The sequence below is a fragment of the Oryctolagus cuniculus genome, chromosome 3, assembly GCF_964237555.1.
Source record: "Oryctolagus cuniculus chromosome 3, mOryCun1.1, whole genome shotgun sequence".
In the NCBI taxonomy this organism is placed as follows: domain Eukaryota; kingdom Metazoa; phylum Chordata; class Mammalia; order Lagomorpha; family Leporidae; genus Oryctolagus; species Oryctolagus cuniculus.
Window position 1 is genome coordinate 2,391,556 of NC_091434.1, and position 15,653 is coordinate 2,407,208.

Below are 15,653 nucleotides of genomic sequence, written 5' to 3' on the forward strand. Positions count from 1 at the left end.
CAGCCTGCACCAGGCTGTCCAGGATCCCGGCTCCGGCGCCAGCCTGTAGAAAGCCGGACTGCTGTCCCCGGCGATGAGCCAGGAGGACACACCATAACTTGTACAAGAGTTTACCCCAAAAGGCCAGAACCTGGTTACTAACGGACAGCGTCCCGTCCCTTTGTCCCCGCTGCAAGGGGCACAGACAGGAGCCAAGACCCGCTCCGCCATGTTCTTGAACCCCCTTTGGCTTTGGCAGTTTGCTTTCAAGTACGATGCTTGGAACGGCAGAACAACTTCACCTAAAAAAACAGAAACGTTGATGTCAGAGTTTAAGGCCTGCAGGTGCAGCTGTGAGAACAGCAGGAAGCGTTGGAGAAGCGCATTTGGAAGGAGGACCAGCCTGGGACAGCAAGGCCGATGTCATCTGGTGAGGCTGTGCGAGGCGCCCTAACCCGCCGACCTCGACCTCGGCAGAGCTCCTGCTGCTGCGTTTGAGGCCAGGGCAGAGCGCAGCACACGCGGTGAGAACCAGGCGCTCGCCTGGCCGAGGGGAACCTCCAGCCCCGGTCGCCCAGAGCAGCCCTCCACGCCCTGCCTTCATCGCTCTGAGCTGGTTCGCTTCCTTCTCCCTCTGCTGCGACTCCTTAACCTACTGGTGTTCCGGATCCTGTTTATCCAGAGATTTTATTTGAGAGGTAGAGCTGCAGAGAGACACGGAAAGTCCTCCGTATGCTGGTTCACTGAGCAACAGCCGGAGCCGGGCAGCCAGGAGCCAGGAGCTTCTTCCAGGTCTCCCGCGTGGGTGCAGGGGCCCAAACACGTGGGCCATTTCTACTGCTTTCCCAAGCCATAGCAGAGAGCTGGATCAGAAGAGAAGCAGCCGGGACTAGAACCCGTGTCCATATGGGCTGCCAGCACCACAGGCAGAGAGTTAGCCTTGTACACCACAGCGCTGGGAAGATACATGGAACCCTTACGAATCTGCATGTCAGCCTTGCACAGGGCTCATGGCCGTCTCCTCTGGGTTGTGCCGGTTTTGGCCTATGTGCTGCCGCAGTGAGCCCCTTGGCCTTACTACAGCTGGCGGGTGACTGCCACTGCTTTTCCTGTGTTCTTGAGTGTGTTGCTTGTTTGCTTGGATTAAGTGCTAAACTTGGTCGATTGGATTCACATTGAACTAAGACTTTGCCTTGGCTCACGCTCGCCCTCGCCCTCCCAGGAGACTGAGTCCCTGGTGGGGGCCTGGGGCCCCTCAGGCTTGTGGCCTCTGTTGCTGATGTGACTGGAACAGCACAGTGGAGACACACGCAGGAGTTGGGTGGTCCACAGGGTTCTCTCTGCTGCCCACAGCTCCCACTTCTTAGGAGCAACCAGGAAAGGCCGACGTGGCCGAAGCCACGCACAAGGCCCAGCTTCTGGAGCGTTCCCTGCACTTCCCGTGGCAGCAGCCTCCCCGTGCCCCTGCGGACACCTGCCACAGGGGCTCTGAGGGCACAGCCCTGGTTTTTCTCCCTGGGGTAGTGTGTTTATGTCCACAGAGATGACAGCCCCATTCCCAGCGCTGGAGGTGGGAGAACGCCCCCATTCGCAGAGAATCGCCGTGTTTCTGTCGGGGGACTCCTGGAAGACCAGCTCACAGGACTGGTTTTTTTATTTCTGACTCGGAGCCTGCCCGACGCTGGAGACGGTGCAGGTCCCTTGTTGAAGCCTTGACCAGCCACGGCTCCCCTGGGCAGCAGGTGGGCACAGTGGACGGGTGGAGAGCTTGGGCTCCTTTATTGGGGAGCAGCATTTACGACCTAGAATCGGGCCGGCGCTGTGGCGTAGGAGGTAAAGCCGCCGCCGCCTGCAGTGTCTGCATCCCATGTGGGCGCGGGCTGCTCCACTTCTGATCCAGCTCTCTGCTGTGGTCTGGGAAAGCAGTAGAGGATGCCCAAGTCCTTGGGCCCTGCACCTGCGTGGGAGACGGGGAAGAAGCTCCTGGCTCCGGCCGTCGTGGCCATCTGGGGAGTAAACCAGCAGATAGACCATCTCTCCCCCTCTCCCCTCTCCTCCTCTTCCCCTCTCCCTTCTCCTCCTCTTCCCCTTTCCCCCCTCCCCCTCTCCCCTCTCCCTCCTCCCCTCCTCCCCCTCCCCCCTCCCCTCTCCCCCTCGCCCCTCTCCCCTTCTCCTCCTCTTCCCCTCTCCCCTCTCACCCTTCCCCCTCTCTCTCTCTCCCCCCTCCCCCTCTCCCCCCTCCCCCCTCCCCCCTCCCCTCTTCCCCGCCAGTGTTCTGAAGACTTACTCGCTCTCCGAGTCTTTCCGTCTTTCTTCCGGGATTTCCTACGTGGGTGATGATGTCATCAGTTTTGCCTCCTCCCTCTAAGATGTATTCGTGTATTTCCCCTCCTGGCCTGGCTGGACTCCAGGGGCTTCTGGAGGACGTGGACTAGCAGGGGAGGGGGGCTGCCTGGCCTTTTTCTCAAACTTGGGGGAAAGCGTTCAACCTCTCATGGCTGAGAGTGATGCGGTTGAGGGTTTTCTTGTGGGTTTTAAAATCAAGATGAGGAAGGGCCCCTTTACTCCTGGTTTACTGGGACACTACTGACAGTGGGTGTTGGGTTTTATCAAGTGCTTTTTCAGCTGCTATACTTTCTTTAGCCTGTTGATGTGATGGATTATATTCACTGTTTTTTGAATAGATCTAATTTATTTATTTGAAAGAGTTACACACACGGAGGGAGGGAGGGAGGGAGGGATCTCCCATCGGCTGGTTCACCCTCTAAGTGGCTGGAACTGCTGGGAACAGGCCTGGTGGAAGCCAGGAGCCTGGACCTCCATCGGGGTCTCTCACGCGGTGCAGGGGCCAAACTACTTGGGCATCTCTGCAGCTCTCCCAGGCGCATTAGCAGGGAGCCGGACTGAAAGTGGAGCAGTCGGGAATCGGACCGGTGCTCACACAGGAAGCCAGCGTCACAGGAGGCGGCCTAACCCACCGAGGCTCGTGCTGGCCCCTCATCACAACTTTGAGTTCTGTGTTGAGCCAGTTTGTATACTTGGGGTGAACCATTCTTGGCTGTGCTGTATAATTCTCTTTATACATCGTTGGATTCAAATTACTAACACTCAGGGTTTTTGTATCATGCTAACAAGAAATATTTGCATGTAGTTTCTGGTGGTGTTGCCCCCCCATAGAATGAGTTAAGATTTCCCGCGATCCATCCTGTGGAAGAGAGTATAGAGAATTAGTATCGTTTTATGCTTAAATATTTGGTATAATCCAATGAAACTGTCAAGGCTTGGTGTTTTCCTTTAAGGATGGTCACTAAATACTGATTTAGTTTATTTAATAGAAAAAGCACTATGCAGATGAGCTGTTCTTGTGAGTTTCGGTAGTTTGCTCTTTCAGGGAATCGATCCATTTCATGGAAGCTGTCGACTTTGTAGGCGCAGAGTTCGTGCTGTTCCTTTGAGATCCTCTCCCCAGCTGGGGGTCCGTCCTCACCCTTTCCCAGCTGGGGGTCCATCCTCACCCTTTCCCAGCTGGGGGTCCGTCCTCACCCTTTCCCAGTTGGGGGGTCTGTCCTCACCCTTTCCCAGCTGGGGGGTCCGTCCTCACCCTTTCCCGCGTCTGATGTCGGCGCTCCACGCCTGTCTGCTCTCTTGGCTAACCCTGTTAGAGGTTTGCAACACTGACCATGTTTTAAAGACCCAGTCTTTCGGTTTTCTTTACTTTCTCTGTTGTCTTTCTGTTTTGGATTTTGCTGACTTTTGCTGTGATTTTTGTTATTTTTCTGCTTGCTCTAGGCTTAAATTATTCACCTAAAAAGCCATTTATTTTACAGCTTTCAATTCTTCTCCCATAGATGCACTTGAGACTACAAACTTGATTAGAAACACTATTTTATTGCGTCCCAGAAATTTTGATAACTTGTATGTTCGTTTAATTCCAAGCACTTAGGATTTCCCTGGAGACTTCTTCCACCCATGTGGCCCCCGAAGGCACTGTCTGCCTTGGGGTTCTCGAGCCGTCTTTTGGTTACTGATGCGCAGCTTACTTCACTGTGCTCCGCGGGTGTGAGTCCGCTCGATGGGCCAAATCGGAATACCGCGGCGGCGGGGCCCGGTCCACGGGGATGTGTTCTGTCGCGGTTCTGGAAGCTGAAGTCCGAGACCACGGTGCCAGCGTGGCTGGGCCCTGGCCAGGGCTGTCCTCCTGGCTGGCAGGCAGTGGTGGGGGCGGGCCTCTGGTGGTGAGGACCCCCCCCCCCCAATCACAAGTCCCCGCCCCGACCTCCTCCACACCTAATTACCTGCTCAGACTCTGCCTGGGGGTGGGGCTGCACCCACGAACTGGGCGCTGGCACGGCTCTGCCCACGGCAGAGAGCAAGCCTTGCACACTTCCGACGTGCGGGGGTGTGTGTGATGGCCCAGAGCAGACTGACTTGGTGAGCGTTCTGTGGGTGTGCGGCCGTGGTTGGAGGAAGCTTCTGGAACGTTCCTGAAGCTGCGGCTGTGTTCGTGTGGCCCTACAAAGCCCTTTGGAAGTGGAGTCTGTCACCCGCCATCAGACGTCCTCCTCCCATTCAGTCCCAGTCTTGGTGGCCATGCTCTGACTGTGACCATTTTCGTGTGGCTTGGACCCTCGCAGTGGAGGGGCTGTGGCAGGCGCTGTCCCTCCCCCCCTCCCTGGGATAAGCTCTGGGGTTAGGGAGGCTTCTGTCACAGAGACCACTCTGGACAAATGTCAACCTCCTTCCCGTCCCCCTGCCCTGCCAAGCTTTTTCCTGGCGCTTCCCTGTGAGGGCCTCCAGGTGGGGCTGCTGGAGGCAAAACCCACACAGGGCTGGGGTCTCCCAGGACTGCGGCCCCCACCCTGCCCCGCCGGTCCTCCTGCACCTCTGAGCTTTTGTGCAGCCCCCTGTGCACACGCAGGCTTTGTCTTCAGCTGTCACAGCCAACACCTTCCACACCGGCTCGTGCCAGGCTCCTACTGCTCGCTAAAACACACCCATTTCTCCTGAACCAGGATTTTTGCCCCCCACCCCACCCCAGATTGTTTTATTTTGAAAGGCAGCGTTAGAGGGACAGAGAGCTTCTATCCCTGATTCACTCCCCAGATGGCCACAATGGCCCGGGCTAAGCCAGGCTGGAGCTAAGAGCTTCCTCCAAGTCTCCCACGTGGATGCAGGGGCCCGAGCCCTAGGGCCAGTTTCTGCAGCTTTCCCAGGTGCATTAGCAGGGAGCTGGATCTGAAGTGGGGCAGCCAGGACCCGTGCCCATAGGGGATGTCGGCACTGCAGATGGTGGCTTTACCTGCTATGCACAGCGCCGGCCCCCACGTTAACCAAGTTGTAAGCCTTTAGTGTGGCTCCCAGGAAGTCTCAGGTTCTGAAAATCAAAAAAACTGAAAGGGGAACAAATACTATACAAGCAAATGTAGAAGTGGGCATTTTTTTTTTTTTTTAATTTCGAGAACATTCGTCCCTCCCCACCCCCGGAGCGCTGGGTCGTCTCTGACTGGGGAAGTGACTTTGGAACAGAATCCTTGCAGGTTCAGGGTCGCTCATCACCCCCTGAATTCTGATGGATTCGGAGCCAGCAGATTGAAAGGGGGCAGAGAAGTCCATACTGCCCGGGGCCCTTCCCCGCCACCCCTCTCCAGAGCACCACCCGCCTTGGGTCTGGGCTGGGTGTCTGTGGCTCTGGCTGCCCTGGCCGTCCTGACCATGGTTCATGGATGGTCACGTTGTCAGAGACGGGAGGGAGTTGGAGGATACGAGGTGGGTTTTTTTTTTCCCCGTAATTTTTTTTTTTTTTAAGATTTATTCGGGCGTCGGCGCTGTGGTATAGTGGGTAAAGCCACTGCCTGTGGCACCAGCATCCCATGTGGTCACCAGTTCAAGTCCCGGCTGCTCCACTTCCGATCCAGCTCCCTGCTAACGCACCTGGGAAAGCGGTGGAAGATGGCCCAAGGCTTGGGGCCCTGAACCCGCTTGGGAGACCTGGATGAAGCTCCTGGCTCCTGACCAGCCCAGTTCTGGTCGTTGGGGCCATTTTGGGAGTGAACCGGTGGATGGAAGATCTCTCTCTCTCTGTCTCTCCCTCTGTCTCTTTTAGCTCAGCCTTTCAATAAAATAAATCTTTAAATTTTTTTTCTTAAAAATGTATTTGAAAGACAGATCTTTCATTTGCTGGTGCACTCCCCAAATGGCTGTAAGGGAGCTGGATCAGAAGTGGAGCAGCCAGGACTCGAATCCGTGCCCGTGTGAGACACCAGTGCCGCGGCGGCGGCTTCACCTGCTGCACCACAGTGTCGACTCCTCCACTAAGTGTTCAGGTCCCTGTCTTAACAGGAAGCTTGAGCTGTTGGACGGCTGCTGTCGGTAAGCGATGATGACTGGGTGTGCAGGTGCCCGTGCGTTTCTCTATGTCTGAAAACTCGGAATAGGGAAAACACAAACTCCAGCACAAGTGGAAAATCGGCTCCCGTGCAAGGGGCGAACGCATCCCGGTTTCCCTTTAGGGCTGCGCTGCTGCCGTGGGTTTCACCGTGTAAACGTGTTCGCGGGGAGAGCCTGTCGTCGTCAAGCTCTCGGTTCTGTTCAAAAACAAAAAGGAAAGAGGGAATCTGGGCTGCATCTTTTTCTTCAAAAAAGAAAAGAAAAGAAATGTGTGCCTAATCCATTTGAAACGATGCTACGTTTATTCATCAGCTCAAAGCTCTTGGGGGTGGCTGGCACCGCGGCTCACTAGGCTAATCCTCCGCCTTGCAGCGCCGGCACACCGGGTTCTAGTCCCGGTCGGGGCGCCGGATTCTGTCCCGGTTGCCCCTCTTCCAGGCCAGCCCTCTGCTGTGGCCAGGGAGTGCAGTGGAGGATGGCCCAAGTGCTTGGGCCCTGCACCCCATGGGAGACCAGGAGGAAGCACCTGGCTCCTGGCTTTGGATTGGTGCAGTGCGCCGGCCGCGGCGGCCATTGGAGGGTGATCCAACGGCAAAGGAAGACCTTTCTCTCTGTCTCTTGGAGGCCACGGCGGGGCTTTGGGCTTGGCCTCTGAGGGTGATGGGAAGCTGCTGACGGGCCCCGGGCAGAGCGGATGTGGCTCAGCGTCCGTGTTTAAAGGGTTACTCTGCAGCGCAGGCCTTTGGTGCCATGACTAAGTTATCTCCCGGGACTCCCATCCCATAGCAGAGTGCCTGGCTCAGGCCCGGCTCCTCTGCAGCCACTCCGGCTTCCTGCTCCTTGCAAAGCAACTGGCAAACGGATGGGCTGCACAGGGCAGATGGGACCTCTGCCCCACGCGGGAAGCTGGATCAGACGTGGAGCGGGGACCCCGGTGCTCCAGGGCCGGGTGAGAGGGCCCCGCGCGGTATCTTAACTGCTGTGCCAAATATTGTCCCTGTCCTTGTTTCATTTCCTCTGGTGGTCGCTGATTTGAGATTTTCTTTGTTTCTAACTTATTCTAAATGTACAAGATTGGCTGTAAATACTCCGATTATTGCCCCAGGGGCATCCCACACATGTTGTGATGTTTTCTTTTTAACTTTTATTCAGGTCAAAATATTTTCTAATTTAATCTTTGCTGGAGCCCTGGGTTGCTTAGAAGTGTTACTCAGTTTCCAAATAGTTGGGGAATCGGCTGAGATCTTCTCGTGTCTGACTGATCTTGGGATTCCACTGTGGTCGGAGAACACACACTCGGAGACTTGAATTCTGGAGAAGTCCGAGCCCTGCTTTCGGCCCGAGACCGTGGTCCGTCCTGGCAGAGGGGCCCGATCCGAGCTCAGCGGTGGCTGTGCTGAACTCGGCGCTGCCAACATGCGTTGTCTGTTCTAATTTGAACGGGAGAGGGAGGCACGCAGAGACAGAGGGAGGCAGGGAGGGAGAAAGAGAGAACTCTTCCATCTGCGGCTTCCCTCCCCAAATGCCCGTACAGCTGGGAGCAGGGGACTCCATCCCCGTCTCCCAGGTGGGTGGCAGGGGCCCAGCTCCATGAGCCACCATGGCTGTGTCTCGCAGTCTGCCTTGGTCGGAAGCTGGAGTCAGGAGCTGGTGGCAGGTGTGGAAGCCAGACACTTCGAATGGGACAAAGGCATCCCAATCGCCAGGCCGGGCGCCCTCCCCTGTGCACCTTGTTAACCAGAGAACAGGCTGGGGCTGTGCCAAAGATGCCGGGGGGTGTGCCCAGCCCGTACCTGCAACATCATGACCAGGATGCGTGCGGGATGCTGGCTGTCCCATCGCCGGTGGCCGCCGTGCCAATCACTGCTCGGGATGAATCGGGACTCCTCTTTGGGGCCCTGCTGGCTTCCCTGTTTTATCTCTGGAAACCACCCAGCGGCGTGAGAAAATAAACTCCCAGGGGCTGCCGGGGGCGAGAGCAGAGCCAAGTCCCAGAGGACGTGTGACGCTCACAGAGGTGTTGGAGTCGCGACGTCGAGGACTAGCTGGAGAAGAGGGTGCAGTGTCAACACACTGCCCAGGCAGTCGGTCCCTCTGCAGAACTGGACGCAGTGCTCTGGTGAGCCCGCCCGTCCCGGCTGTGACGCAGGGCTGCCTGGGACAAGTGTCCAGGTGTGCACCGCGCAACTGGGGGCCACCGTCAGCCTCAGGCACCACGGTACCTGGCAAAGCATCATTTAAGGTGTGCAGCCTTTTGGCCCTCCAAGTCCGGTGCCGTTAGTCCCTCCGGGCTCGCCACTGTGAATCAGAGCCTGCCAGCCCACAGGCTGAAGCCTGTAGTCCTGGCAATGTGGCACCCACGACTCGTTCCCAAGCGCCGGCCAGAAATCTCAAGGAGGGTTTGGCGCATAGACCCCGGGGCACCCCCAGGTTCCTGCCTACACGGTCCCCGCCCCTTGAGTGTGGATGAGATCTGTGACTCGCTTATACCTGTGGAACGCAGCCGGCTCTCTGGATCTGTGTGCTGTGGTTGGAGTCCTCACACCCCTGAACTCAGGACTTTGAACCCCAAGTCGGTGATGCTGAGATGGAAAACCTAATGATGGGGTTTAGGAGGTGGGGCTTCGGGTGGTCCTGAGGCCAGTGGGGGTGTGGCTTTGGAAGAGAGTTCCCCTAAGAAGTGGTTATAAACGCCGGAGCTAGGGCCCAGCCTCTCTGCTTCCTGGCTCACCGTGCCAGCCCCCGTGTGTTCACTTGCTCTCTCTCCCCCGGGAATCCTGTGCCACCCGGGGACTCTGCCAGCAAGGAGCCCAGACAAGGGGGCCTGCTGACCTTGGACCGGGCAGGGGCCAACATGAAGCTTTGCCTTTTGAAAGGCAAGTACCCAGGCTGCCTCGGGTACTTCATTTGAGGCATGAAAAGCCCACTAACACACCATGGGCTCTGCATCTGTGGATTCAATCAGCCAGGGACTGAAAACGGCTTCTTAAAAAGTAATATAAAAAAGTACAGCAATAGAAACCTTGTAATTTAGAAATACAGTGTGTGCTGGGCAGATGCCAGTTCAGACGCCCCTTGTCGGGGGCCTGCTTCGAGCCCTGGCTGCGCTGCTACGATCCAGCTTCCTAATGCACTCCCTGAGGGGCGGCAGGCGGTGGCCCAGGAGGCCGGGTCCCTCCCACCCACTGAAGACCCAGGTGGAGCAGGCTCCTGGCTGCAGCCTGGCCCAGGCCTGGCTGCTCTGGGCATCTGGGGAGGGAAGCAGTGGGTGGGAGAAGTCTCTGCCTTTCTTCTTTCTTTTTTGTTATTTATTTATTTGAAGGGCAGAGTTACAGAGAGGCAGAGAGAGAGAGACAGAGATCTTCCATGCACTGGCTCACTCCCCAGATGGCCACAAAGGCCAGAGCTGGGCTGTTCTGAAGCCAGGAGCCAGCAGCCCCCTTGGGGTCTCCCACATAGGGACAGGGACCCTAGCACTTGGGCCATCCTCCACTGCTTTCCCAGGCCACAGCAGAGAGCTGGATCGGAGGAGGAGCAGTCGAGACTCAAACCGGCATCCATATGGGATGCCGGCACTGCAGACCGGGGCTTTAACCTGCTGCACCACAGTGCTGTCCCCGAAGTCTCTGCCTTTCAAATCAAAGACAATAAAGGCAAAGACGCAGGATAGCAGCTATTAGCAAACAAGTACACCATATTAGATATTACAGACAAGCCAGAGGTGACTCAAAGGGTACGTGTGCGTTTTCTAGAGGGGACTGGAGCATCCTTGGGGTTGGCGTCTGCAGGGGGTCCTGGAAGCAGCCCCTCCCCCGGCGTGTTGCACTAGGCACACAGAAGGTTCCGGACACTGGCACAGCCGGGAGCGTCCCCTGGCTGCTTGCTCAAGTGAGGAGCCAGCTGGCAGCAGGAGTTCCCCTCGCAAAGAGGCACAGGGAGGCCCTGAGTGCAAGGTGCAGAGACAGGCGGCCTCAGGGCAGGTTCTCCACCCCCTCCACCTACTCCTGCACATAAGCCACTGCTCTGTGCCTGCCCGCCCAGCCCCTTCCCTGCCCGCTGTGGGCAGCACCCCCAGGAGAGGCCCGGGTCTGTTCTCATGCCAGACTTTGCAGCCTGAGCCTGGGACCATCTTTCATCTCTAGGTTTTGGGAGCCTGCTGATCCCTCCCCTCCCCCCAGGAAGAGCACCGGGTGGCTTCCGGGGACCCAGTGCTCCGGGTAGTAGCCTGCTCCTGGGATCAGCTTGCCGAGGGCCTGGGCAGTGGCAGGAGAGGAGGCTCTGCAGGAAGCCCGCTGCCTCTCCCACAGAGAGCCGGGTTTTGGGGGGTTTTGACCGCGCCTCTCGGCAGCCTTTGATATTCCAATCCGCCTCCTCTGCGTTGTTTGAATTGCCATGCTGGGTATTTTCATTCCACGATCCAACATGATTTTGTCTTAGAATATTTTCAGGTGAGCGGTTGCAAAGAGACTGTACCCATCAACCACACCATTAACCCCGTCGTTAAGAGCTTAGGTTAAAGGATCGGTTCTTCCCAGTGAGTCAAGCCCTATGGCTGCCCGTTAGCATTGACTAAGACCTGGGCTGCCTTCCTAGTAGCTCCTGATTGTCCCCCGCATTCAGGATCCCACCTGGCGCTCAGGGCTCTGACCCCTGAGGCCCCTCTTGGTCGGGCGCTTCTCAGAGTTTTGGGGTTTGGATGTGGTGGTGTGCTCCGTAGCCGGTTTCTCATGTGGGTTTTTGGAGGCAGGTGAACCGCCATTGTCCACACACTGCTGGGCCAGTGACTCTCAGGGCCCCCACTGTCAAGTTCATTTTCCCCTGTTAGACAGGAAGTTAGAAATTCGCCTAGGTGAGTGGGAAGAGCCTGAGCAGGCGCCATCTGCGCAGTCCAGCCGGACCCTGATGACTTCCCAGGTGGTCCCAGCCCTCCCCCCAAGGGAAGCTCCCAGGAGAATTCTCTCTCCTCAGGACCAAATGGGTTCCCTGACCTGATACCATGGGGCAATAGGGGGAGCTCCCAAACCCAGGAGGAATTCGCTAATTTACTCTGTCCTACAGGAGGGGGAGGGGAAGGAAAGCCCGGACCCCTTTTCCGTCAGAAGCCCAGTCTAAGGGACACCGCCCGCCTGGCCTGCACGTGTATCCGCTGCAGTCAGGCCTGCGACCTTGCTTTACCCAAGCCCGAGTGACAGGGCCCACGCTCTCTACCTGTCCCTCCGCTCTGACAGATGGCCTGTCCCCAGGGAAACCTTGCTACTTTGCTCTCTGTCTCACACCCGAATTCTTTCTCGCGTGAAGACAAGAACCCACGACTTCTCTATGGTGACATTACCATTCGATGTTACCCCTCGTTTTTAAAATCGAGATACAGTTCCCGTAGCGTAAATCTCGCCCTGTTGAGGTCTTCCACCCAGCTGCGTGGGGCGGGTTCTCTGTGTTCTGGCTCATCTGGTACCTGTCCATCGCTGCCCCAGCCTGTCTGCCTCACTCCCCCCACCCCATCCCTTAACCACTCCCCCCCCGCAACCGCTTAGCCGCTTCCTGTCCCTTCTGGTGTTTCTTGTCCACGGGCCCATCCGCTAGGTGGCCTGCTTTCCCTGAGCGGTGGGGCTTCGGTGCCGTCCACCAGCACGCGCTTCCTTTTAGGGTGAAAAGCTTCCCACCCTGCGACAGTGAGGACGGTGGTGTCCTTCCGTCCCCAGTGGTGATGACGCACTGGTCATCTGTCCGTGGCTGGAGGGACACACGGGGCTTCCGCTCTGGGCTGAGGTGAACAATGCTGCCGCGAACGTTCATGAGCCCCTTTGGGGATGGACAGACATCTTCAGTTATGGCTGCAAAGCCGTAGGCTGAGGCCATGGCTGCCTGTTCCAGGCTGTCCCCCCAGCAGCGGCGCCATCCGGTTCCCGCACCGGTGCCCGTCTTTGGCACAGCCGTGAGTCCTCTCTTTTTTCCTTTGCGTGTCCTTGGTAACTAGTGCTGTCGAGTAGCTTTTCGTGTTCTTATTGGCCGGTTGTGTGTCTTCCCTGAATAAGTGCTTACTAACCTCTTTTGCCCACTTTTAAATCGGATTTGTTTTTATTGTCGAGTTGTAAGAATTCTTTATATATTCTGGGTATGAATCCCTTAGCAACTGTTTTCTCCTAACCATTTTCTTGATGGTCTCCTTTGATACATAATAGTTTTAAATTTTGATGAAGTCCAGTTTACCTATTTTCCCCCTGTGCGTTTTAAGTCACATTTGAGAAATCATGGCCTGATCCATGGTCCCAAAGATGTAGACCTATGCTTCTTTTTGAGAGTTTTATTTGGGGTCGGCACTGTGGTGTAGTGGGTTAAAGCCACCTCCTGCAGTGCTGGCATCCCATATGGATGCTGGTTCGAGTCCCGGCTGCTCCTCTTCCGATCCAGCTCTCTGCTGTGGCCTGGGAAAGCAGTAGAAGATGGCCCAGGTGCTTGGGCCCCTGCACCCGCGTGGGAGACCTGGAAGAAGCTCCTGGCTCTGGGATTCAGATCGGTACAGCTCTGGCCGATGTGGCCATCTGGGGAGTGAACCAGCGGATGAAAGATCGCTGTCTCTCTGTCTCTGCCTCTCTGTGTCTCTGCCTCTCAAATAAATAAATAAATCTTTAAAAATAGTAAAATCAGCTGACCAGAGATGTAGGGGTATACTTCTGGACTCTCGGTTCTACTCTGCTGGTCTGTCTGTCCTTTTGCCAGTGCCACACTGTCTTGATTACTGTAGCTTTGTCATAATTTTTGACATCAGGGGGCCAGTGCTATGGTGTAGCAGGTAAAGCCCCTGCCTGCAGTGCCAGCATCCCATGTGGGCTCCAGTTCGAGTCCCAGCTGCTCCACTTCCAATCCAGCTCTCTGCTGTCGCCTGGGAGAGCAGTGGAAGATGGCCCAAGTGCTTGGGCCCCTGTACCCACGTGGGAGACCTGGAGGCGGCTTCTGCCTCCTGACTTCAGATCAGCACAGCTCCAGGCATTGTGGCCATCTGGGGAGTGAATCAGTGGATGGACGACCTCTCTCTCTTTCTCTCTCTCTCTCTCTCTCTCTCTCTGTCTCTCTCTGCCTCTCCTTCTCTCTGTGTGTAACTCTGACCTTCAAATAAATAAATAAATCTTTAAAAAATTTGTTTTTGACGTCCGGAAGTGTGAGTCCTCCAGATTTATTTTTTTTAAACAGTGGCCTTCGGACCCTTCCTGCTTTCATGTAAATCTTAGCATTGGTCCCTCCATTTATGAAAACAACAAGACAGCACAGCCCTGTCACCCCAGCCACGTTGGCTCTGCCCATCCGTGGGCCTGCGCTGTCCTTGGGTCTTCAGTGCTTTAAGTAATGTTTAGTTTTCAGTGTACGAGTCTTATCATTCTCTGGTTAAGTGTACTCCTATCTCTGTAAGCTGTTACACATGGAATCAATTTCATTTTGAGATTGTTCATGGCCAGTATGGATATACAGTTGATGTTATAAATCGATCTTTACACTGAACTCCTATTTATTCTGATAGTTCTGTGTGTGTGTATGTATGTGTGTGTATGTGTGTGTTCTATGTGTGTGTATGTGTGTATTGTGTGTGTATGTGTGTATGTATGTGTGTATGTGTGTATGTATGTGTGTACTGTGTATATGTGTGTATGTGTATGTATGTATTGTGTATATATGTGTATATGTGTGTGTATGTGTGTGATGTGTGTGTATGTATGTGTGTGGTGTGTGTATGTGTGTGTGGTGTGTGTATGTGTGTATGTGTGTATGTGTATATGTGTGTACGTGTGTGTATGTGTGTGTGGTGTGTGTATATGTGTGTATGTGTGTATGTGTGTGTATGTGTGTGTGGTGTGTGTATATGTGTGTGTATTGTGTATATGTGTGTGTATGTGTGTATTGTGTATATGTGTGTATGTGTATGTATGTATTGTGTATATGTGTGTGTATGTGTGTGATGTGTGTGTATGTATGTGTGTGGTGTGTGTATGTGTGTGTGGTGTGTGTATGTGTGTATATGTGTGTATGTGTATATGTGTGTACGTGTGTGTATGTGTGTGTGGTGTGTGTATATGTGTGTATGTATGTGTGTATGTGTATGTGTGTATGTGTGTATTGTGTATATGTGTGTGTGTGTGTGTGTGTGTGTGTAGTGTTAGGATTTTCTAGCCAGAGTCGTGTCATCTGCAAGTAGAGTCTGACGTCCCCTTTCCATGCTGGACGACGTTGTTCTCATTTTCTTGTGTAACCTCCCTGGCCAGGACGACCCTGGGTCCACGTGGCAGGAGAGGGCAGCGTGGCACAGAGGGCTAAGCCACTGCTTGGCATGGAGATGCCCTATACAGAGTCCTGGCTGCCCCACTTCTAGATCCTTGCTAATGCAGCTGGGAAAAGGAGGGGAAGACGGCCCAGGTCCTTGGCCCTTCCCCCACGGGGGGCCCAGATGGAGTGCTGGGTGCCTGGCTCTGGCCTGGCTCCGCTGCGGCTGCTGCGGCCATTTGGGGAGTGAACCAGCAGGTGGAAGATCTTTTGTCCCATCTCTTCCTCTGTCTTTGACCCTCTGCCTTTCAAATAGATAATATGAATCTTTAAGGGGATGGTCATGTATTTTTCCTTTGTAATATTATGTTTTAACTTATAATATTAATATACTGTATTGTATTAATTCATATAATAGATTATATAATTATAAATATAAACATTATAATTAAAATATTAACTTATAATATTACATTTCTTATACCAATAACTTTATTAAAATATATATTATTGGATCCAACTTTGCACCCCCATTTGGTTGTGTTGTAAAATTTCTTTTATATGTTCCTAGATTTACTTTGTTAGCTTTTTGTTGATAATTTTCAAATCTATATTCCTAATGGATGTTGATAAGTAGTTTCTTTTACTGAATTAACTCATTAATTATTTAAGAGGGAGAGGGAAGGGGAGGGGGAAGGGGATGGAGAGGGAGGGGGAGGGGGAGGGAGAGAGGGAGAAGGAGGGGCAGGGGAGGGAGTGCACGCCTGGCTGTCCAGTGGACTCTCTCCGTAGGCCTGGCCATCCAGTGGGCACTCTCCATGGGCCTGGCCATCCAGTGGGCTCTCTCCATGGGCCTGGCCGTCCAGTGGGCTCTCTCCATGGGCCTGGCCATCCAGTGGGCTCTCTCCGTAGGCCTGGCCGTCCAGTGGGCTCTCTCCGTAGGCCTGGCCATCCAGTGGGCTCTCTCCGTAAGCCTGGCCGTCCAGTGGGCTCTCTCCGTAGGCCTGGCCGTCCAGTGGGCTCTCTCCATGGGC